Source organism: Scyliorhinus torazame, chromosome 4 (genome assembly GCF_047496885.1).
Source record: "Scyliorhinus torazame isolate Kashiwa2021f chromosome 4, sScyTor2.1, whole genome shotgun sequence".
Classification (NCBI taxonomy): Eukaryota; Metazoa; Chordata; class Chondrichthyes; order Carcharhiniformes; family Scyliorhinidae; genus Scyliorhinus; species Scyliorhinus torazame.
Window position 1 is genome coordinate 295,473,712 of NC_092710.1, and position 23,416 is coordinate 295,497,127.

Consider the following 23,416-nt stretch of genomic DNA (forward strand, 5'->3'; position numbering starts at 1 on the left):
GCTTAATGTGTGGCCACACATCTTCACACAGGCTCACACAACAGTGGGCAGCGCTACGGGGTTAAATGAGCGACAAGATTCCCTCGAAGGGATCACAGAAAGTTGCCAGTCAAGCGGCCGAGCCCAGTGCCTGCCAGGTTGTCGCGTCCGAGTAGCCAAAATGGTGAGAACAGGTATTGAGCAGCAGCTGTTCTGCATGGGAGGAAAAATCCTGAATGCCGACTTAATATTGACCTTGTGAACTTTAACAGGAGCATTGTAGAGCTGCATATGGCAGTACATATTTAACCATTCGCAGGGGCGGAGCACTTCCATCGGGGAAGTAAGGGATTCTGTTACAATGTGATCTGTGAATGCAATGTTTGTAAAATATAATTTGACTGCAACCTTGCACCATGCCAAATAATGGCATTTAATCAATATGTATTATCTTTTTAAATAAAGAAGGTAGTTTTATTACTATTACACTTAGGAAGGTGGGTTGAATTATGTGACATTGGACCCAGTGTGGTCTGAAGTGTACAGCATCCCTTGGCAGTGCTGCAGAAGTAAAAAAAAAGTTAAGCCCAGGTCCTCCCAATTGTTTACCCCGAAATGCCTTGTCACTTGAAGAACTCATGCTGGTGGGGGTAGGGTTCGACCCGTAGCGAGGCAAGCTATGGAGGACTTCAATCCAATGATCAATCTCTGTGCACATATGACATTTTTTTGTCGCAGGGTAGCATTCAACAACAAGAACTCTGTCTAATATTTTTCTCCTCCTCAGAGTAGGGGCTAACTGCAATGCAGACAACAACCTTGTATGCCACAACCATTGGTGGTGGGAAGGGGCGGGGGGAGCAGAAAGAATAAATACAAAGATCAGTCAGCAAGAGGTAGCATCCAGCAGTATAACAGAATGATTAAATACAGGGAAATAAATGTCGGTGACTAATTGTATTGTGTGCAAATACAAGTGGCTTATTTGACAGAAAGGAAAAACAATATAAGTGAAGGCACATTTTTAAATTTCATTTACAGGATGTGGGCATCGCTGGTTAGGCCAGCATTTATTGTCCATCCCTAGTTGCCATTTAGAAGATGGGGGTGAGTTGCCTTCTTGACCTGCTGCAATCCTTGAGGTGTAGGTACACACAGAGTGCTTTTAGGAAGGAATTCCAGGATGTTCCCTCAGCAACAGCGAAGGAATGGTGATATATTTCCAAGTCTGGGTGGTGAGTGATGTGGAGAGGAACTCCAGTTGGTGGTGTTCCCAGGCATCTGCTACTCTTGTCCTTCTAGATGGTAATGGTCATGGGTTTAGAAGGTGCTGTCGAAGAAACATTGGTGAGTTATTGCAGTTCATCTTGTAAATAGTACACATGGCTGCCACTGTTCATCGGTGGTGGAGGGTTTGAATGTTTGTGGAAGGGGGAGCAATCAAGTGGACTGGTTTGTTTTGGCATTGAGCTTCTTGAGTGTTGTTGGAGCTGCACTCATCCAGGCAAGTGGAGAGTATTCTACACTGCTAACTTGCGCCTTGTAGATGGTGGACAGGCTTTGGGGGTCAGGATATGAGCTACTCGCCGTAGGATTCCTAGCCTTTGACCTGCCCTGGTAGCCATAGTATTTACATGGCTAGTCCAGTTCAGTTTCTGATCAATGGTAACCCCCAGGATGTTGATTGTGGGGGATTCAGTGATGGTAATGCCATTGAATGTCAAGGGGTGATTGTTAGATTCTCTCTTGTGGGAGATGGCCATTGCCTGGAACTTGTGTGGCACAAATGTAACTTGCCACTTGTCAGCCCAAACCTGGATATCGTCCAGGTCTTGTAGCATTTGGACATGGAATGTTTCATTTTCTGAGGAGTCGCAAATGGTGCTGAACATTGTGCGATCATCAGCAAACACACCCCCCCCCCCACACTTCTAACCTTATGAGTGAAGAGAGGTCATTGATGGAGCGCCTGAAGATGGTTGGGCCTAGGACATTTCCCTGAGGAACTCCTGCAGTAATGTGCTGGAACTGAGATGATTGACCTCCAACCACCACAACCATCTTCCTTTGTGCCACGTGTGACTCCAACCAGCGGAGAGTTTCCTCCCGATTCCCATTGACTCCAGTGTAGCTAGGGCTCCTTAATGCCATACTCAGTCAAATGCTGCCTGGATGTCAAGGGCAGTCATTCTCACCTCACATCTGGCTTTCAGCATTTTTGTCCATGCTTGAACCAAGGCTGTATGCGATCAAAAGTTGAATGACCAAGGCGGAACCCAAACTGAGCGTCCTTGAGCAGGTTATTGCTGAGTAAGTGCCGCTTGATAGCACTGTTGCTGAATCCTTCCATTACTTTGCTGATGTTGGAGAGTAGACTGCTAGGGCAGTAATTGGCTGGGTTGGATTTGTCCTGTTTCTTGTGTACAGGACACACCTGGGCAATTTTCCACATTGCTGGGTAGATGCCAGTGTTGTAGCTGTACTGGAACAGCTTGGCTAGGGGTGTGAAAAGTTCTGGAGCACAAGTCTTCAGTACTATTGCCGGAATATTGTCAGGACCCGTAGCCTTTGCAGCATCCAGTGCCTTCAGACATAGAAGCATAGAAAATAGGTGCAGAAGTAGGCCATTCGGCCCTTTGAGCCTGCACCACCATTCAATATGATCATGGCTGACCAGGCAAATTCTGTATCCCACTCCCGCTTTCTCTCCATACCCCTTGATCCCTTTAGCTGCAAAGGCCACATCCAGCTCCCTCTTGAATATATCCAACAATCTGGCCCCAACAGCTTCTCTGTGGTAGAGAATTCCACAAGGTTACAACTCTCTGAGAGAAGAAGTTCGTCCTCATCTCAGTCCTGAATGGCTTACCCCTTACTCTTAGACTGTGACCCCTAGCTCTGGACGTCCCCAACATCAGGAACATTCTTCCTGCATCTAGCCTTGCCAGTTCCATCAGGATTTTATATGTTTTTGTTAGCGAGAAAATAATATATATATTAATAAGAAGATGTTCTAGGTTAAAAGCAGCAGACGGGGAGTGGAAAACCGATAGGCAAAGGGTTAAATTGTTGGATCAGCCAGAAATCTTAAGAAAACCTGCACTCAGGATAATTTAACAGCACGGAGCAGCACGGTAGCATTGTGGTTAGCACAATTGCTTCACAGCTCCAGGGTCCCAGGTTCGACTCCGGCTTGTGTCACTGTCTGTGCGGAGTCTGCACATCCTCCCCGTGTGTGCGTGGGTTTCCTCCGGGTGCTCCGGTCTCCTCCCACAGTCCAAAGATGTGCAGGTTAGGTGGATTGGCCATGATAAATTGCCCTTAGTGTCCAAAATTGCCCTTAGCGAAGGGTGGGGTTACTGGGTTATGGGGATAGGGTGGAGGTGTTGACCTTGGTTAGGGTGCTCTTTCCAAGAGCCGGTGCAGACCCGATGGGCCGAATGGCCTCCTTCTGCACTGTAAATTCTATGATATGATAATCATCTTAAAGGACATTATAATAATTATGGGGAACCCACGTCACAAGACAATGATCCCCAGCTTGTCTGCAGGAGATTCATTGTTCTACCCAGAGCAGGGAATACAAATCCATTAACGCCTCATCAAGGACTAACGGCATTATTTCAGGTGAAGGGGAACATTCTGAACATGATCTGGTAACTTGGAAATCCCATTGTATAACTAAATCGGTTTCCCATTATGGGGCTCAGGAAGCATCTCTACCAGTACCTACTGAACAGATTGTATTGCATGAAATTGATCGATGACGTCAATGCTTATCTGTAACTGTGAGCGAAATTAAAATATATTTGCATGAAATCCCTGTAAAAATCAGAACAGGCTTGTGCTAGCTGAAGGCAGCAGCATCTTCTGGTTCTCCTGTTGTGCACACAGACATTTATCGAATAAACAAAAGTTTTACCAACACCACACAGTCTCAAACGGACTCTGAGCATTTCTTCCCTCCAATGAAACCAAGAGATCCCCTCTCATTCGTCTAAACTCCAGTGAGTACAAACTCAGTTGATCCAGTCTTCATATGTCAGTCCTGCCATCCCAGGAATTAGTCTGGTTAACCTTCACTGGACACCCTCAATAGCAAGAATGTTCTTCCTAAAACTAGGAGACTAAAACTGCACACAATACTCAAGGTGTGGCCTCACCAAGGCCCTGTATAACTGCAGCAAGATATCCCTACTCCTATACACAAATCCTCTCGCTATGAAGACCAGCATGCCATTATCTTTCCTCACTGCCTCCTGTACCCGCATGCCAACCTTCAGCGACTGTTCCATCATGACACCCAGGTCTTGTTGCACTTCCCCTTTTCCTTACCTGCCACCATTCAGATAATAATCTTCATTCCTGTTTTTGCCACCAAAGTGGATAATCTCATATTTAGACCATGAGACCATAAGACATATGAGCAGAATTAGGCCACTTGGTCCATCGAGTCTTCTCCGCCATTCAATCATGGCTGATATTTTCTCATCCCCATCCCCAATTAGGGCAGCACGGTAGCATTGTTGATAGCACAATTGCTTCATAGCTCCAGGGTCCCAGGTTCGATTCCGGCTTGGGTCACTGTCTGTGCGGAGTCTGCATATCTTCCCCGTGTGTGCGTGGGTTTCCTCCGGGTGCTCTGGTTTCCTCCCACAGTCCAAAGATGTGCAGGTTAGGTGAAGTGGCCATGATAAATTGCCCTTAGTGTCCAGAATTGCCCTTAGTGTTGGTTATGGGGATAGGGTGGAGGTGTTGACCTTGGTTAGGGTGCTCTTTCCAAGAGCCGGTGCAGACTCGATGGGCTGAATGGCCTCCTTCTGCACTGTAAATTTTATGATATTCTCCTGCCTTCTCCCCATAACCCCTGATCCTCTTATTAATCAAGAACCTATCTGCGCTTCCGGTGACGGCGGGCGGGAGGCAGCCGCGCGTTGGAGGGCTCCCGTTCGGGAACGGCATTGTCGGGGTTAACGCCCGGTCCTAGGGCCAATGAAGGCAGTAAAAGTCGGGAGACAGCACAGAGAAGGGAAATGTCGAAGACCAGCAACAAAACGGCCGTGAACAAAGCAGCTGAAAGTCTGTCGAGGAGTGGAAAGGTCACTGCGGGGTCAGTAAAGAAAATGGAGGCTGGAGCATCAGTGGAGGCCGCATTGCTTACGGCTGAAAAAATAACTAAGGTGATGGCCATGGAATTCGAAAGGCAGTTTACAAAACATATGGAGGCAATGAGGAAGGAGATGGGGGCGGTTTTGAAAGTGCTGGTGGAGGAGGCGATTATCCCGGTGAGGACGGCAGTGGTGAGAGCAGTGGCGGAGGTGCGGGAGCAAGGTGAGGCGCTGAAGGAAGTGGAAGAGACATTACTGCAGCGCAGTGGTCAACTTATCTCGATGGGGAAGGAGATGCGGAAGGTGATAGAGATCAACAAGGATCTGCAAGGCAAAATGGAAGACCTGGAAAACAGATCCAGGCGACAGAATTTGAGGATTGTGGGGCTGCCCGAAGGAGTGGAAGGCCCGAGGCCGACTGAGTATTTTGCCACGATGTTGGCGAAACTATTGGGGGAGGGGAGGATCCCTCCCGATATGAGCTGGATCGGGCACATCGGTCATGGAGGCCTGTACCAAAGGCAAGTGAGCCGCCAAGAGTAGTGATTCTGTGCTTCTGTAGGTACAGAGTAAAGGAGAAGGTTCTGTGCTGGGCTAAGCAGAAGCGGGTGGTGCAGTGGGCTGGAGCTGGTATACGCCTATACCAAGACTTTACAGTGGAGCTGGCGAGGAGGCGGGCTGCCTTCAACCGGGTGAAAAGGGCACTGTATGTTAGCAAGGTGCAGTGCGGCATTGTATATCCAGCGAAGCTGAGGGTGACTTATAAGCTCTGGGACTTTTATTTTGGAATGGCGGAAGCAGCGGAGGAGTTTGCGTAGGCAGAAGGACTGTGGCAGAATTGAGAAATGGTCATGTACCGATGTAGCCTCATGACTGTATTTTTTCTTTTTTGTTTCACTGCGTGCCGGTGTATGGGCTATAGGAGCCAACATTGTATATATTTGGACAAGTGAAGAAATGGGACTTTCAGTCGGAATGAGGGTTCTTTGGTGTGTGGGTGTGTATGCGGGGTTTGTGTGCTAAAAGGTTTGCTGGGTGCTGGGTTTTTCCTGAGGCCGGGCAAGGGGGAAAGAGACCCGGGCGGGGGCCTCCACGCTGGCCGGTTTAAGCCGGCCAGTGAACGGGGGTGAGGTGGGGGAAGGGGCTGCGGCCATCGGAGCTTGGCAGAGGGGGGAAGGAACCGAGGTTGGGGGGAGGAGTTTTACAAGAGGAAGTGGAGGGGAGGAGTTTGGCAGGGGGGGTGGTTTACAACTCTTGGGTGTCATTTACGGTACTCTTTTGGAGGTTGGATGGCATTGAGTGTCGTCATGGGGGGAGGGGGGGCGGACTCTCTAGATTAATGGTGGCCATGGGCAATTCCGGACTCCTTTCTCTTTTTCGCCTTTGTTTTTTTTTCCACCGTGGGAGGGTTTGTTTTATTGGATGCCTATATTGACAGTTGGGTGGAGTGGTGGGAAGATGGGATCGTTGTTGATGTTAAGGGTATTGACTTTGTATTTGTTACCGTTTGCTGCCTGTTGGTGGGGTGTAAATGTTGAAGGAAAATGTGAAAATGGAGAATAAAAACATTTTAAACATTTTTAAAATCAAGAATCTATCTATCTCTGTCTTAAAGACACTCAATGATTTGTCCTCCACAGCCTTCTGCGGCAAAGAATTCCACAGATTCACCACCTTCTGGCTGAAGAAATTCCTCCTCGTCTCAGTTTTAAAGGATTGTCCCTTTAGTCTGAGATGGTGTCCTCTGTTCTAGTTTTTCCTACAAGTAGAAACATCCTCTCCACACCCACTCTACCCAGGCCTCGCAGTATCCTGTAAGTTTCAATAAGATCCCCCCTCATCCTTCTAAACTCCAACGAGTACAGACCCAGAGTCCTCAAACGTTCCTCACAAGTTCTTCATTCCAGGGATCATTCTTGTGAACCTCCTCTGGACTCTTTTCAAGGCTAACACATCCTTCCTTAGATAAGGGGCCCAAAACTGCTCACAATACTCCAAATGGGGTCTGACCAGAGCCTTATATAGCCTCAGAAGTACATTCCTGGTCGTGTATTCTAGCCCTCTTCACATAAATGCTAATATTGCATTTGCCTTCCTAACTGCCGACTGAACCTGCACATTACCCTTAAGAGAATCATGAACAAGGACTCCCAAGTCCCTTTGTGCTTCTGATTTCCTAAGCATTTCCCCATTTAGAAAATAGTCTATGCCTAAATTCCTCCTTCCAAAATGCATAACCTCACACTTTTCCACATTGTATTTTATTTGCCACTTCATTGCCCACTCTCCTAGCTTGTCCAAATCCTTCTGCAGCCCCCTTGCCTCATCAATACTACCTCTCCCGCTACAGACTGCAAACTATCATCTGCAAACTTAGCAACAGTGCCTTCAGTTCCTTCTTCCAGATCATTTATGTATATTGTGAAAAGTTGTGGTCCCAGCACAGACGCCTGAGACACACCATTAGTCATCGGCTACCATCCTGAAAAAGACTCACTACTCACATTGTATTGCATTTGCCAAGTATTTGCCCCTCAGCCAGCCTGTCCAAGTCACCCTGCAGCCCTTTTGCATCCTCCTCACAGCACACACTGCCATCCAGCTTGGTGTTGTCTGCAAATTTGGAGATATTGCATGCAATTCCTTTATCCAAATCATTAATGTATATTGTGAAAAGCTGGGGTCACAGCACTGAACCCTAGTCACCACTAGTCAATGCCTGCCACTCTGAAAAGGACCAATTTATTCCCACTCTCTGCTTCCTGTCTGCCAACCAGTTCTCTATCCACGTCAATACATTACCCCCAATACCATGAGCTTTAATTTTGCTCACTAATCTCTTGTTTTCGATCTTGTCAAAAGCCTTTTGAAAGTCCAGATACACAACATCGACTGGTTCGCCCTTGTCCACTCTACTGGTCACATCCTCAAAAAATTCCAGAAGATTTGTCAAGCATTGATCCCCTTTAGTGAATCCATGCTGACTTGGATCGATCCTGTCCCCACTTTCCAAATGCTCATTTTTAATCCTTAATAATTGACTCCAGCATTTGCCCCACCACAAATGTCAGATTAACCGGTCTATAATTCCCCGTTTTCTCTCTCCCTCCTTTTTTAAAAAGTGGGGTTACACTAGCTATCCGCCAATCCATTGGAACTTTTTCAGAGTCAATAGAATGCTGGAAAAAGATCACCAATGCATCTACTATTTATAGGACCACTTTCTTAAGTACTCTGGAATGCAGAGCATCGGGCCCTGGGGACTTATTGGGTTTTAATCCCATCAATTTCCCCAATACAATTTTCTGACTAATAAGGATTTCCTTCAGTTCCTCCTTCATGCTAGACCCTCTGTCCCCCAGTATTTACAGAAGGTTATTTCTGCCCTCCTTTGTGAAGACAGATCCAAAGTAATTGTTTAACTGGTCTGCCATCTCTTTGTTGCCTATTATGAATTCACCTGATTCTAACTGTAAGGGACCTACATTTGTCTTCACCAGACTTTTTCTCTTCTCATATCTATGGAAACTTTTGCAGTCAGTTTTTATGTTTTCTGCAAGCTTACTCTTGTATTCTATTTTCCCCTTCTGAATTAAACCCTTTGTCCTCCTCTGCTAAATTATAAATTTCTCCAAGTCCTCAGGCTTGCTGCTTTTTCTGGCCAATTTATATGCCTCCTCTTTGGCTTTAACACTATCCCTGATTTCCTTGTTAGCTATGGTTCAGCCACCTTCCCTGTACTCTTGCACCAGACAGGGATATACAATTGTTGAAGTTTATCCATGTGTTCTTTAAATGTCTGCCATTGCCTATCCACCATTAACCCCTTAAGTATTCTTTGCCAGCTTATCCTAGCCAATGCATGTCTCATACCATCAAAGTTAGCCTTCTTTAAGTTCAAGACCCTTAGTCTCAGACTTAACTGTGTCACACTTCATCTTAATGAAGAATTCTACCATATTATGGTCACTCTTCCCTAAAGGATCACCCATCACAACGTTGCTAATTAATCCTCTCTCATTGCACACTACCCAGTCTAGGATGCCCTGCTCTCTAGTTGGTTTCTCGACATATTGGTCGAGAAAACCATCCCTTATACATTCCAGGAAATCCTCCATTGCATTGCTACCAGTTTGATTAGCCCAATCAATATGCAATTTGAAGTCACCCATAATAACTGCTGTACCCTTATTGCACACATCTCTAATTTCCTGTTTGATGCCATCCCCAACCTCACAACTACTTTTGGTGGTCTGTACACAACTCCCACTCACATCTTTTGCCCTTTGGTGTTCCGCAGCTCCATCCATACAAATCCCACATTGTCCAGGATAAATTCCTTCCTTACTATTGCGTTAATCTCCTCTTTTACCAGCAACGCTATCCCATCTCCCTTTCCTTCTATATTTCCTGAATATTGAATACCCCTGGATGCTGAGTTTCCATTCTAGGTCACCCTGGAGCCAGGTCTCCGTGATCCCAAATACATCGGCTGCACAGTAACAGAGTGGTTAGCACTGTTGCTTCAAAACGCCAGGGTCCCAAGTTCGATTCCCGGCTTGGGTCACTGTCTGTGCAAAGTCTGCACGTTATCCCGGTGCCTGCATGGATTTCCTCCGGGTGCTCCTGTTTCCTCCCACAAGTCCCGAAAGACGTGCTGTTAGGTAATTTGGACATTGTGAATTCTCCGAACAGGAGCTGGAGTGTGGCAACTTTCATAGTAAATGTACAGTGTTAATGAAAGGCTACTTGTGGCAATAATAATAATAATTATCATTATCAGTTCCGTTAATGATTGTCAGCGCAGTTAATTCATAACCTTATTACAAATGTTCCTCACATTGAGACACAGAGCCTTCTGGCTTGTTTTTTTGACATTTATTGCCCTATTAGAATTATGAAGTAATGTGACCCTTTTTGATTTTTGTCTTTGGTTTCTCTGTCTTCCACTTTTCCCTTTACTACCTTTTGTTTCTGCCCCACCTTACTTCCCACTCACTTCCTGCATCGGTTCCCATCCCCCTGCCACCATAGTTTAAACCCTCTCCAATAGCACGAGCAAACACTCCCCCTAGGACATTGGTTCCGGTCCTGCCCAAGTGCAGACCGTCCGGTTTGTACTGGTCCCACCTCGCCCAGAACCGACTCCAATGTCCCAGGAATTTGAATCCCTCACTCTTGCCACATATTCATCACTCCTTGACATCAGTTATTCAACTACCCACAGTAGTCAAGGTGACTGAGTTGATTTCTCCCAGAATCCTTTTCTGTCACCTCTACTGGATGAACTTCCTCCTGTTTGACCCATGAGGGGATCTTTAACTACCCATAGTACAGTCGAGGTGAATAAGTTGATTCTCCCAGAATCCTCTTCTGCCGCCTCTTCTGAACATTTCTTAATATCGCGTGGAGTGAATCGTATTGACATCTGTGATGCTGGGGACCTCCGGAGATGACCAAGATGGATCATCCACTCGGCACTTCTGGCTGAAGATTGCTGCAAATGGCCCACAGCGCCTCGTGGATGCCCAGTCTTGAGTTGCTCGATCTGTTTGAAGTCTATCCCATTCAGCACAGTGGTAGTGCCACACAACACGATGCAGGGTACCCTCAATGTGAAGACGGGACTTTGTCTCCGCAAGGACTGTGCGGTGGTCACTTCTACCGATACGGTCATGGAAAGATGCATCTGCAGCAGGCAGGTTGGTGAGGCTGAGGTCAAGTACGTATTTCCCTCTTGTTGGTTCCTTCACCACCTGCTTGCAGTCCCCGTCTAGCAGCTATGTCTTTTAGGACCCGGCCAGCTCGGTCTGTGGTGGTACTACTGAGCCACTCTTGGTGAAGTACATTGAAGGCCCCACCCAGAGTACATTCTGCGCCCTTGCCACCCTCAGTTCAACATGGAGGAGTACTGATTCATCAGCTGATGGTGGCCGGCACGTTGTAATCAGCAGGAGGTTTCCTTGTTTAACCTGAAGCCATGAGACTTCATGGGGTCCAGATGCGATGTTGAGGACTCCCAGGGCAACTCCCCCCCCCGACTGTATACTACTGTGCGGCACCTTTGCTGGGTCAGTCCTGCCGGTGAGACACAACATACCCAGGAATGGTGAAAGTGGTGTCTGGGACATTTTCTGTAAGGTATGATTCTGTGAGTACTATTATGTCAGGCTGTTGCTTAACTAGTCTGTGAGATAGTTCTCTCAACTTTGGCACAAGCGCCCAGATGTTAGTAAGGAGGACTTGGCAGGTTCGGCAGGGCTGGATTTGCTGTTGTTGTTTCCGATGCCTGGTTCGATGCCGGATAGTCCGTCCGGTTTCATTTCTTTTTTCTGTTTTCGTAGCGGTTGAATACAACTGAGTGGCTTGTTAGGTCATTTCATAGAATTTACAGTGCAGAAGGGGGCCATTCGGCCCATCGAGTCTGCACCGGCTCTTAAAAAGAGCACCCTACCCAAGGTCAACACCTCCACCCTATCCCCGTAATCCAACAACCCCACCTATCCTTTTTTGGAAACTATGGGCAATTTAACATGGCCAATCCACCTAACCTGCACATCTTTGGACTGTGGGAGGAAACCGGAGCACCCGGAGGAAACCAACGCAGACACAGGGAGAACGTGCAGACTCTACACAGAGCCAGGAATCGAACCTGGGACCCTGGAGCTGTGAAGCAACTGTGCTAACCACTGTGCTACCATGCTGCCCAGGGGACAAATACGAGCCAAACACAGTGCTGTGGACCTGGAGTCACATGTAGGGCAGACCAGTTAAGAACAGCAGATTTCCTTCCAGAACCAGATGGGTTTTTACAACAATCAACAATGGCTTCATGGTCATGATTGGACTTTTAATTCCAGACATTTTATTGAGTTTAAATTCCATCACCTGCTGTGGTGAGATTCGAACCCGGGACCCCAGATCATTATCCTGAGTCTCTGGATTACTAGTACAGCGACAATACCACTATCTCCCCATAACATTGTTTTAGGGCTTTCTAAGGATGCAGTTGTGACCATGTCAAGTCATCCTCAATAAGACCTTCTGAATCACCGTTTCACCACACTCAGCTTTCTTTACACCCATCTGATTATACATATGTTAGGTAGGCGTGGGTGCTGTACAATTATCACAAGCCATGGTTGCAGCCTCAGCCACCAAAGCTTATATTTCAGACATTTTTGCTTTGGTAAAACAATGTAAGCATGTTGGATTGCCGTAGAATAAAGACATTGGGGCTCGTGTCAGGAAAATGGGCTTTCACCTGCAAGATCCTGATCACAGACAAACTGGACATTGATCATCAGAACATTCCTATTGCAATTAATGAACCCTCTACTATCAGGAAAATCTTTGTCCACAGATTGATAAGTCCCAGAACCAGAGGGCATCAATTTAAAATTATCACCAATGTTGGAGGGCATTTTCTGATACTGGACTATGATATAAATTATAGGTGGCCCTGTAACTACATTTGTGCTCCTATATTACTTTTGAATAGTTCTGATGAGACAAAGGTACTCATTGGCTTAGATGCCTGTTTAGAAGAAGCAATTTGTAGAAATAGATAGTGTATACACAATGCTTGTTAATATCAGAAAGGACACAAAATGGCTGTTAGCTATTAAAGCAATACTAAAAACACAAAATGGCCGAACTAGCCACATTCCTGAACAAAAAGTTACAAACTGTGTAAACTACCTCATGAGTACCTAGTGAGCATTTTAACAGCCACTGATAACAGCTTCACAGAACAAGAAATGCTATGTGTCCTTGATAAGCCCAAGGACCCCAGCTGTAGACAGGACATCATTATGTTAGTTTTAAATGACTTCTGTATGAAGTTAGGGGCGGGTAAGACAACACCCACTTTAACCATATATGTGATAACTGGGATGCGAGGAAAATTGATTGACTGCATATAATGAAGTGTGACGCGAATATAGTTGATTGATTGTATGTAAATGAGAATACAACTAATTCCGCCCCTTGAATCTGTATATTAACCAGTATGAGCCTCAGCTCAAGTGAGAAAGGGTGCTGTCAATAGGCTGCGGCGCCTCAGGCCTTTTCTCCCAGAATTCTGATATAATAAACTGCTTTTTTTTACTTACACTCAGTTTTCACCTCTAACATTTGGCGTAGTCCGGCAGGAGGTTGCTGAGCCAAACGCCGCTCGAGCCGGTGGACAAGGCGAGTAGTCAAACCTTTGACCGCCAGAAATTAGAGTCAGACGGCGAGACGGACGGACGGCGAAGCAACATTCAACGAATCTGGTATCAAGGCCAGGTAAGTAAAAGACTCAGATTAAAATTTCTTTTTGGGGGGGTTTTGTTTTGTTGGTCTGCTATACCATTTTCTTTCGTACTAATTGGCTGCTCGAGGACCCGGTGGGGGGGTCGGAGAATCCCGCCCCATATTTTAAGTGTATTTAACAAATTTTTCTTGATACATGAGGAATTTTAATCAGGGTACAAAACCACCTATGTAAGAATAAGAAATTATTAGTTTTATGGTGTTCATTGAAAGTTAGGATAGTTGAAATACATATGACAGTTGAAATACATATGACCAATCCGGTATTTCATTAATTCAGCGTTAAAACTTCCCTGACACAACGCAGATGTATTAATTCTGAGATTGCAGAATTAAGTGTAAATGACAGATGGGTAAATAAAATATGTCCATGATCATGTTTCTTGTTTAAACAAAAGACGGGTGGTGACAAAATGACATCTGGTAGAGAACTCTTACTCACTCCACCTCTTTTTCAAACCAGCAGAGAATTGACCCGTGCTTGTTAATGCCTGGATTTGGTATTTCTTTCTTGTGGGGACCATGAATTTGGATTCAGTTGAATTGGTTTTTGGTGCAGGCGAGGAGCTGGATTAGGGGTTTGCCCCGTCCACACTCTGAGCTCTGGCTTTGTAATTCTGATAAAGTAATTTTAAAAAAACAGATAAAGATTTATTTTTAATTGTAGCTTACAAATCTTAAGTTTTGAATTGTCAGATATATTCAGATTAGTTAATCCACTCTGCCAATGCAGAATGGATCTTTTGTGATTTAGTTTACAAGTAACTACAAGTGGCACAATATTTGCAGTAACTTCAGGAATTTGCGATAGTTGAGTTATTGTAAACTGGCTAATTAACCAGGCAAAAGCACGTCAGGGTCGAGTTCAAACGCAACAGAATCAGGTGCGTAACCACAAGGAAAATAGATATGAGACGGTTGTAACATATGAGAACTACTAACCCCTGAATAACACACGTGTTCGGCCCATACAGGAAAAGCTTTATACGGACAACATCTAACACCTGGTGACAACCAGGACACTTTTCCACTTTTCCTTTAAATGTTTAGGCTAAACATTCAAGAAAGGCTGGAACGACAGCAGCAGCTGTGGGGACTCGTGATGGCTCTTGAGATCTCAGAACAACTACAAGCACATAAGAGCGTAGGAACATCACTGATTTCACAACGGACACAGGATGAACGTAGTTATATGAACTATGGTGCTTTATATAATTTTATTGACGGGATGTGCATCCCAGCAGCCAGAGATTGGAACAATGATATAACTTATTTTAATGCATGGCTGCAGCTACATTCTGAGAAAGACAGCAGACGCGTATACAAATTGTGTCTGTACTTCTCGCGCGTCCAGGTATTGTTTATAATATGAAATAAATATGTATAGTGTTTTAAGTAAGGTTGTTATGAAGCAGGCTGCCAATGACACGGGTGCCACTAGATTTTGAGGGCATGACAATTTACACAGGGTTAGGAGAGGCATAATCAATGATGCAGTGACATGACTTAACACATAAACTTCTATGTTAAAGACATACAAAGGTTAAATGCAAAGGTGGAACAACTTACAGGAATAAGGAAGAGAATATTAGGGAAAGCAGAGAAAGGTCTAGCCAGCTTGGGGGTAGAGGGCCTGGATATACAATTGAATAGGACAATAGTGCTAGATAGACACACTAAGACATTCAACATTAATTAACAAACTCATCGACCGAGAAAGGGAGACAGCCGGAAGGCTCTAACAGGGGCAGCTAAGCCACAACCTTAATCTGATCTAAAAGGGGGAGGTGCCTGATTGAATAGACAGCCTGCAATTGGCTAAGCTAGCCAAATGACAAGGGGCGCGGGGCAACCGTACTCTGAAGGGAGTAACCAGAGTATACTTAGCGATCCCTGACTGCAAAATGAACGAGATAACGGGGGTAGAGATGGTCCTGATGATCCCTATCATCACACTGGACTCAGGGCCATACTCTCACAACTAACTGGAGGACATTGGAATCGTACGGGCTAACACCTCCCTCAGGTATTATCGCATCGAGACCTCTGCTATACACAGGGATAATATATAGGACCTCCCTCACGTTGCCCCCACCCGGTGGGACAGGGAGAGTTGGACGAATGTGGGTTAATCAGAACTCATGGTTGTGTCTTAGAGATTACACCTGCCCTCATGCATTTTAAGTTTACGGAGGAAAAGGAAATACTGCGTCTCCGCCACCATAACCTCCTATTGCTATAAATTTTGCACCTCTTAGGCCCACGACTATAGGCCTAGAAAGATCATTTGAGTTGGGATTATAAAGAGCCAGAGACGGTACCACATCTGGCACAAACTCTGAGGGAACGAAGACTCAAGATCGGTCAATCAGTTAAGCTTTACTACCAGTTAACGAAAAATCCATGCTTGACAAAAAAGCACACAGACACACAGAGCAACTACTTCAGAGTGAAAGTTAGTGGCAGAGAGTGTGGGACTGTTAGATGAGCTTACTCAAAAACTGTTAGTAATAACATCATTTAATGGCGGACAGCAGAGATAGTCAGGGAGGCAGGAATGATTGATATCAAGACATTAAATGTGACATACATGGGTTGGTTTGAGGGGTGATCTTTGAATCATACGCACGGTGTACATACGGAATATCTGGGAGGTTACATGCCCCAAAGGCCATATTAAACTCACCCTGCAGCCCTCATATCATTTCATTGTAGTCAGTTGGAGTTCTGTAAACATCTTCCATGACCAAAAGGGGGGAGTGTTGGAGGGCATTTTCTGATACTGGACTATGATATAGGTGGCCCTGTAACTACATTTGTGCTCCGATATTACTTTTGAATAGTTCTGATGAGACAAAAGGTACTCATTGGCTTAGATGCCTGTTTAGAAGAAGCAATTTGTAGAAGTAGATAGTGTATACACAATGCTTGTTAATATCAGAAAGGACACAAAACGGCTGTTAGCTATTAAAGCAATACTAAAGACACAAAATGGCCAAACTAGCTGTCGTTTTGGGTGTTCCGATATACAAACAAACCAACATGGTTGCAGATGGTACAACTCTGTTTTATTGTTCTGAATAGCAACAACTGTTTACTTCTGGCTGTGGTTCGTACTTCACCAATTAACCTGTGGACCCAGCCCTAACACTATCTTAGAGAGGCACTCAGCACATGGTGTATGTCTGAGTGGCACGCTGTGAGCTCTGTGCTCTGAGCTATCTCCTGCTGGAATGAGCGGGAACTGTGGTGTTCCCTGTTTTATAGTGCGTGTGCTCTACTGGTGGTTGGCTGTGATGTTGCATGTGAGTTGATTTGTCTGTCAACCTGTCCATCAGTGTGTGTGTGATTGCACCATGATATGTAAATATGGATATCATGACATCCCCCTTTTTACAAGAATATGTGCCAACATGGTAATAAATATTGGTGTGTACTGAGTGCATCTGAGTATGTGTGTGCAATATTTACAACATGTACATGAGGCTAAACTATATACATAGGAAGGTGTCAGGTGCAACATAGCAACGAGGTTGTACCACAAACAAAACAAGTGCAATCACCAAATATCGAAAGAGAACTCCTGGAACAACAAAAAAAAAAGAGAAACATGTTAACATTTTTGCACAACAATTCAGTGAGTCCAATGTGCAAACAGGCTCATAAGTCCAGCCTAGTAGGTGGGCACCGCCTCAAGGGTGGGTCAGGATACACCGGCTGAGGAATGGGCCTGGCCACGGGCGATAGAGGAATAGGCAGAGTGTCAGGAAGCTCCACGAAGTCGACATCAGGGACAACAGGAGGGCGTGGCACCGGAGCATGATCACGTAGCGAGCGCGGAAGCAGTTGAAGGGCCCGCCGATTATGCCGGCGAATGGAGCTATCAGGCATGCGAACCAGGAACGAGAACGAGCGGGGAGCCACGCAGCGGAGAACCTCGGCAGTTGCCGACCAGCCACCCTCTGGTAGGTGTATGTGGACGTTGTCTCCAGCTGCCAGGGCAGGAAGATCAGTTGCCCGAGTGTCATGAGCCACCTTCTTCGGAGCACGCTGCTGTCCCATCCTTTGCAGTACTGGAGCATGGTCGGGTTTAGGAACATGAATGGACAGCACAGTGGTCCTGAGGGCACGACCCATCACCAGCTGGGCTGGTGAGAGGCCTGTGGACAGTGGGGCCAAGCGATAGGCCAGCAGGGCTAAACAGAAGTCAGATCCGGCATCAGCAGCCTTGCAGGGGAGCCGCTTTACGATATGGACACCCTTTTCCGCCTTGCCATTTGACTGGGGATGCAGGGGGCTGGCGTCACGTGTGTGAAGCCATATGAAGCGGCAAAAGAAGACCTTTCTTGGCTCGCAAAACAGGGCCCATTGTCCGACATGACAGTCAGCGGAATGCCATGGCGAGTGAAGGTTTCCTTACATGCTCTGATGACAGCTGATGATGTCAAGTCGTGCAGGCGTATGACCTCCGGATAATTGGAAAAATAGTCAATTATGATGACGTAGTCCCTGCCGAGCGCATGAAAAAGGTCCACACCCACCTTTGCCCAGGGGGATGTTACCAACTCATGGGGCTGAAATGTCTCAGGGGGTTGCGCCAGCTGAAACCTTTGGCAGGTGGGGCAGTTGAGCACCTAGTTGGCGATGTCGTCGCTGATGCCCGGCCAGTACACAGCTTCTCGGGGCCTCCGCCTGCACTTTTCAACCCCGAGATGGCCTTCGTGCAATTGTTCGAGGACAAGCTGGTGCATGCTGTGTGGGATCACAATCCAGTCCAACTTTGGGAGGACACCGTCAATGACGGCCAAGTCATCCCGGACATTGTAGAATTGTGGGCACTGCCCCTTGAGCCACCCTTCCGTCATGTGGCGCATCACACGTTGTAGAAGGGGGTCAGCCACAGTCTCACGGCGAATGTGGGCCAGACTTGCATCAGTTGCTGGTAGATTGACCGATGTGAAGGCTACATGTGTGTCAACCTGACAGACGAACCCCCCCGATTCGGGCGGTGTGCTCACTGCTCTGGACAGGGCATCCGCGATGATGAGGTCCTTTCCCAGGGTGTAGACCAGTTGGAAGTCATACCTCCGGAGCTTGAGCAGAATGCGCTGTAGGTGAGGGGTCATCTCATGGAGGTCCTTTTGTATGATGCCGGCAAGGGGGCGATGGTCGGTCACCACGGTAAACTGAGGGAGACCATACACATAGTCGTGGAATTTATCTATGCCAGTTAACAAACCCAGGCACTCCTTCTCAATCTGCGCATAGCGCTGTTCAGTGGGGGTCATGGCCCGCGAGGCATAGGCGACCGGGGCCCATGATGCAGTGTCGTCCTGTTGCAGGAGTACCGCCCCAATGCCGGACTGGCTGGCATCAGTCGAGATCTTTGTATCTCGAGTAGTGTCGAAGAACGCCAATACCGGGGCGGTGGTGAGCTTGATCTTGAGCTCCTCCATTTCCTTCTGGTGTGCGGGCAGCCACTGGAACTCCGTAGTCTTCTTCACTAGGTGGCGAAGAGCCGTTGTGTGGGAGGCTAGGTTGGGAATAAACTTCCCCAGGAAGTTGACCATCCCGAGAAAGCGTAGCACTGCCTTCTTGTCTGCCGGCTGCGGCATGGCTGTAATAGCTGTCACTTTGTCTGCATCCAGACGCACCCCTGACCGGGATATGTGGTCCCCCAGAAACTTTAGCTCAGTTTGGCCAAAAGAACACTTGGCTCGGTTGAGGCGCAGGCCGTGTTCTCGTATCCGAGACGACTGATGTGCTCCTGTGGTGTGGTGGACCAGATGATGATGTCGTCAACATAGACGCGCACCCCTTCGATGCCCTCCATAATTTGTTCCATGATTCGATGAAACACCTCGGTTGCCGAGATGATGCCAAACGGCATCCTATTGTAGCAGTATCTGCCAAAGGGAATGTTTAAGGTGCACAGCTTCCTGCTGGACTGATCCAGCTGAATCTGCCAAAAACCCTTTGAGGCATCTGGCTTGGTAAAAATTTTAGCCCGGGCCATTTCGCTCGTGATCTCTTCCCGTTTGGGTATGGGGTAGTGTTCCCTCATGATGTTATTGTTCAGGTCTTTCGGGTCGATGCAGATCCGGATTTCGCCAGAGGGCTTTTTTACGCACACCATGGAGCTGACCCATGGCATAGGCTCCGTGACCCGGGAAAGCACTCCTTGGTCCTGCAGATCCTGCAGCTGCTGCTTGAGGCGGTCCTTGAGTGGTGCTGCGACTCTACGAGGTGCGTGAATGACCGGGGTGGTGTCCGGTTTGAGCCGTATTCTGTAAGTGTAGGGCAGTGTGCCCATGCCCTCGAAAACCTGCTGGTTGTGGGCGAGGAGCGAGTGGAGCTGTGCCCTAAAGTCTGCATCCGGGAAATCGGACGTGCCTTCTGGAGACAAAGTGTGTACCCGCTGAACGAGGTGGAGGATCTTGCACGCCTGTGCGCCTAGCAGAGAGTCCTTCGAGGATCCAACTATCTCAAAAGACAGTGTGGCTGTATGTGAATAACCTCGAGCTGGCAGGACCCCATGGCCGGGATAACATTACCGTTGTAATCGACCAACTGACAGCGGAATGGCCGAATCGGTGGTTTGACCTTCAAGGTGTAGAAGGCTGACCATGCAATGAGATTGGCGGAGGCACCAGTGTCTAAACGGAATGTGATTGGTGATCGGTTGACCATTAGGGTGGCACACCATTCATCACCCGGATGAACGCTTTGCACTGGCATCGGCTGGTGGGTCCTACTTTGGGACATCCGATTTCTGTCTATTACTTCAACACGGAAGACTTCCCGGTCGTCGGTATCACCGGGCTGTACGTCGTCAGAGTATGACTCGGTGTATGGAGGCTGAATGGCCCGCACGTCCCTGCGAGGCTGGCGGAATTGCAGAGCGTTGGCAGGTTGAGCTGCTCGACAGCAGCCAGCGTAGTGGCCCATCTTGCCACAGCAGAGGCATTGTCGAGTTTTGGCTGGACATTGCTGCTTTAAATGTGCGAGTCCACAGTTGCTGCATGTCGTGATGTCATGGCGTTCGTTGCGCCATCGATCATGCGCAGTTCGGTCCTGCATAGAGCGCGCCTGCACGTCACACCCCTCTGTGCCGACGACCCCTCTTTTGGCGCGTACAAGCGCGGGAGGCCTCGGAAAGCACACAAAATGGCCGCCCTCGTCCGGGCCGCGGGCCGGGAGGAACTCGATCGACTAGACCCGCTTGGCCTCGTAGGACCCCTGCCGTGCCGATTCGGCTGCCTGGAATTGGGAGTACCGGCTGGTCGCGTTTTCGTGGAGGACGCAGGTTTCGATGGCGGTGGCTAGGGTAAGGCTCTCTATTTTGAGGAGCTGCTGGCGTAGGGTGTTCCCGGTGACCCCAAAAACTATCTGGTCCCGAATCATGGAATCGGAGGTGGCCTCATAGCCGCAGGACTGCACGAGGATACGGAGGTGTGTCAAAAAGGATTGAAAAGGCTCATCCTTACCCTGCAGGCGCTGCTGGAAGAGGTACCTCTCGAAGCTCTCATTCACTTCGACGCTGAAGTGTTGCTCAAGTTTTAGAAGGACCGTCTTGTGCTTCGTCTTGTCCTCGTCTTCCGCGAATGCCAGGGAGTTGTAGATGTGGATGGCGTGTTGCCCTGCCGTGGAGAGGAGGAGGGTGATCTTCCTGGTGTCCGATGCATTCTCCCTGTCTGTGGCTTCTAGGAAGAGCTGGAAGCGCTGTTTAAACAGCTTCCAGTTGACGCCGAGATTTCCAGCGATTTGTAGCGGCTGCGGCGGGCTGATTGTGTCCATGGCGCAGGATGGCGGATCTTTGAAGATGTGCAGGTAGGTCTCACAGTTGCGGGGGAGTTTCCAATCCTGGTATCATGTCGTGTTGGGTGTTCCGATATACTAACGAACCAACACGGTTGCAGATGGTACAACTCTGTTTTATTGTTCTGAATAACAACAACTGTTTACTTCTGGCTGTGGTTCGTACTTCACCAGTTAACCTGTGGACCCAGCCCAAGCACTATCTTAGAGAGGCACTCAGCACATGGTGTATGTCTGAGTGGCACGCTGTGAGCTCTGTGCTCTGAGCTATCTCCTGCTGGAATGAGCGGGTACTGTGGTGTTCCCTGTTTTATAGTGCGTGTGCTCTCACTGGTGATTGGCTGTGATGTTTCATGTGTGTTGATTGGTCCGTCGACCTGTCCATCAGTGTGTGTGTGTGTGTGATTGCACCATGATATGTAAATATAGATATCATGACACTAGCCACATTCCTGAACAATAAGTTACAAACTGTTAAACTACCTCATGAGAACCTAGGGAGTATTTTAACAGCCACTGATAACAGCTTCACAGAACAAGAAATGCTATGTGTCCTTGATAAGCCCAAGGACCCCAGTTGTAGACAAGACATCATTCTATTAGTTTTGAATGACTTCTGTATGAAGTTAGGGGCGGGTAAGACAACACCCACTTTAACCATATATGTGATAACTGGGATGTTAGGAAAATTGATTGACTGCATGTAATGAAGTGTGACACGAGCATAGTTGATTGATTGTATGTAAATGAGAATACAACTAATTCCGCCCCTTGAATCTGTATACTAATCCGTGTGAGCCTTAGCTCAAGTGAGAAAGGGTGCTGTCAATAGGCTGCGGAGCCTCAGGCCTTTCTTCACAGAATTCTGATATAATAAACTGCTTTTTTAAACTTATACTCAGGCCTTCGTGTGAATATTTTCACCTCTAACAATCAAATCATCATCAAGGGTTTGATACATAGATAATTAATACATGGAATACCCCACCAGGAACGATTATGGAAGCAATATCCATAATAGATTTTAAAACAGAAATAGATAAATATTTGAAAAAGAAAGGTCTCAAAGACTATGTGGTATGGTAAAGAATGTGGAAGCTCTTACAGGGCACAATGGACTAAACGTGTGTTTCTATTCTCGGAATCTATTACATACAGGTTCCCTGTGTCGATAAATGATACTTAGACTTGGAAAAAACCTTGCTCTTTGGGAATACCCGGGACCCTCTCTTGCTATTGCCAGGTGTCCATTGGGATTCTGATGCAATGCTCTGTGTCATTTGCTTTACATGCAGATTGAAGGTTAACTGATGTTACTTGTGTCCCTTATTGCAGCTTGGAGTGAGCCAGAGTAAGTTCAATGCTGGGGTGAGTGGCAAGACTGCTCCTGCCCTGTGACTTGGCTGCCAGTCTGCTTGCAACATGTGCATCACTGCCTCTGCACGCATTGTGCCTCTCGAACAAAAGTACAGGAATGTTCACCTATGTACCAGTTGGAGGGGGAGGCACAGTTGAAGGAGAAATAAACATCTAAAAACTGCAACTATGCACTATTGGTTGTCTCTTTAAATTGCTTAGTGTTGCGAAGCACAGTCCAGCAACTCTGGATCCTCAGTTTACATGGAGAAATTAAGCAGCTGCATTACTTCTGGCATTTCAAGACTACAAAATAATATTTTTTCCCCACATAATAATATTATAACGGAGCTGTCACCTATCATTGGGCGAAATTTCAGTCACCAGGAATTATTCCATTTGGAAATTTCCAGATGCCAAATGTGTGGAAACCCAGCATCACAGATCTCTGTCCACTTTCAACTGCATTATGCCCACTGTAGGCCAATTTATGAGCCATAATGGAGACCAAAATTGGCCCCCATGGCTTTTTTTTTTTAGGACCCTTTATGTTCTGATTGACACAGACAGCCAGTTACTGCAGATAATGATGGAAGCGCAATCCAACCAGAGAGTACATAAAGTTCAACCCTCGTGATTCTTCACACAGTGAATCTTGGTCTCACCCTGGTGCATGGGCGGAGGCAGAAGTGTGTTTAATTTGGTGTGTGTCCCCAGACAAAAGGATAACAAGGAGCTAGGAAAGCTGATGACTTTGGTTCCACACCCTATAAATCATACAGAGATTAGGTGAGTGAGTTTTGTGCTCCTCTTTTTTGTGTAGGTTGTGTGGAAGGATC

At 47.0% G+C, this 23,416-nt stretch overlaps 1 long non-coding RNA gene across 2 annotated transcripts; it reads left to right on the plus strand.

Moving 5' to 3' along the window:
* LOC140411007 (uncharacterized) lies at positions 1 to 22,768 on the plus strand. 2 transcript variants are annotated; one of them, XR_011940785.1, is made up of 3 exons: positions 1 to 163; positions 13,208 to 13,376; positions 14,422 to 22,768. It is a non-coding gene; the product is annotated as an uncharacterized lncRNA (long non-coding RNA). The 2 variants fall into 2 exon arrangements; XR_011940786.1 differs by having other exon boundaries at positions 14,454 to 22,768.
* The last annotated feature ends 648 nt before the right edge of the window (positions 22,769 to 23,416 follow it).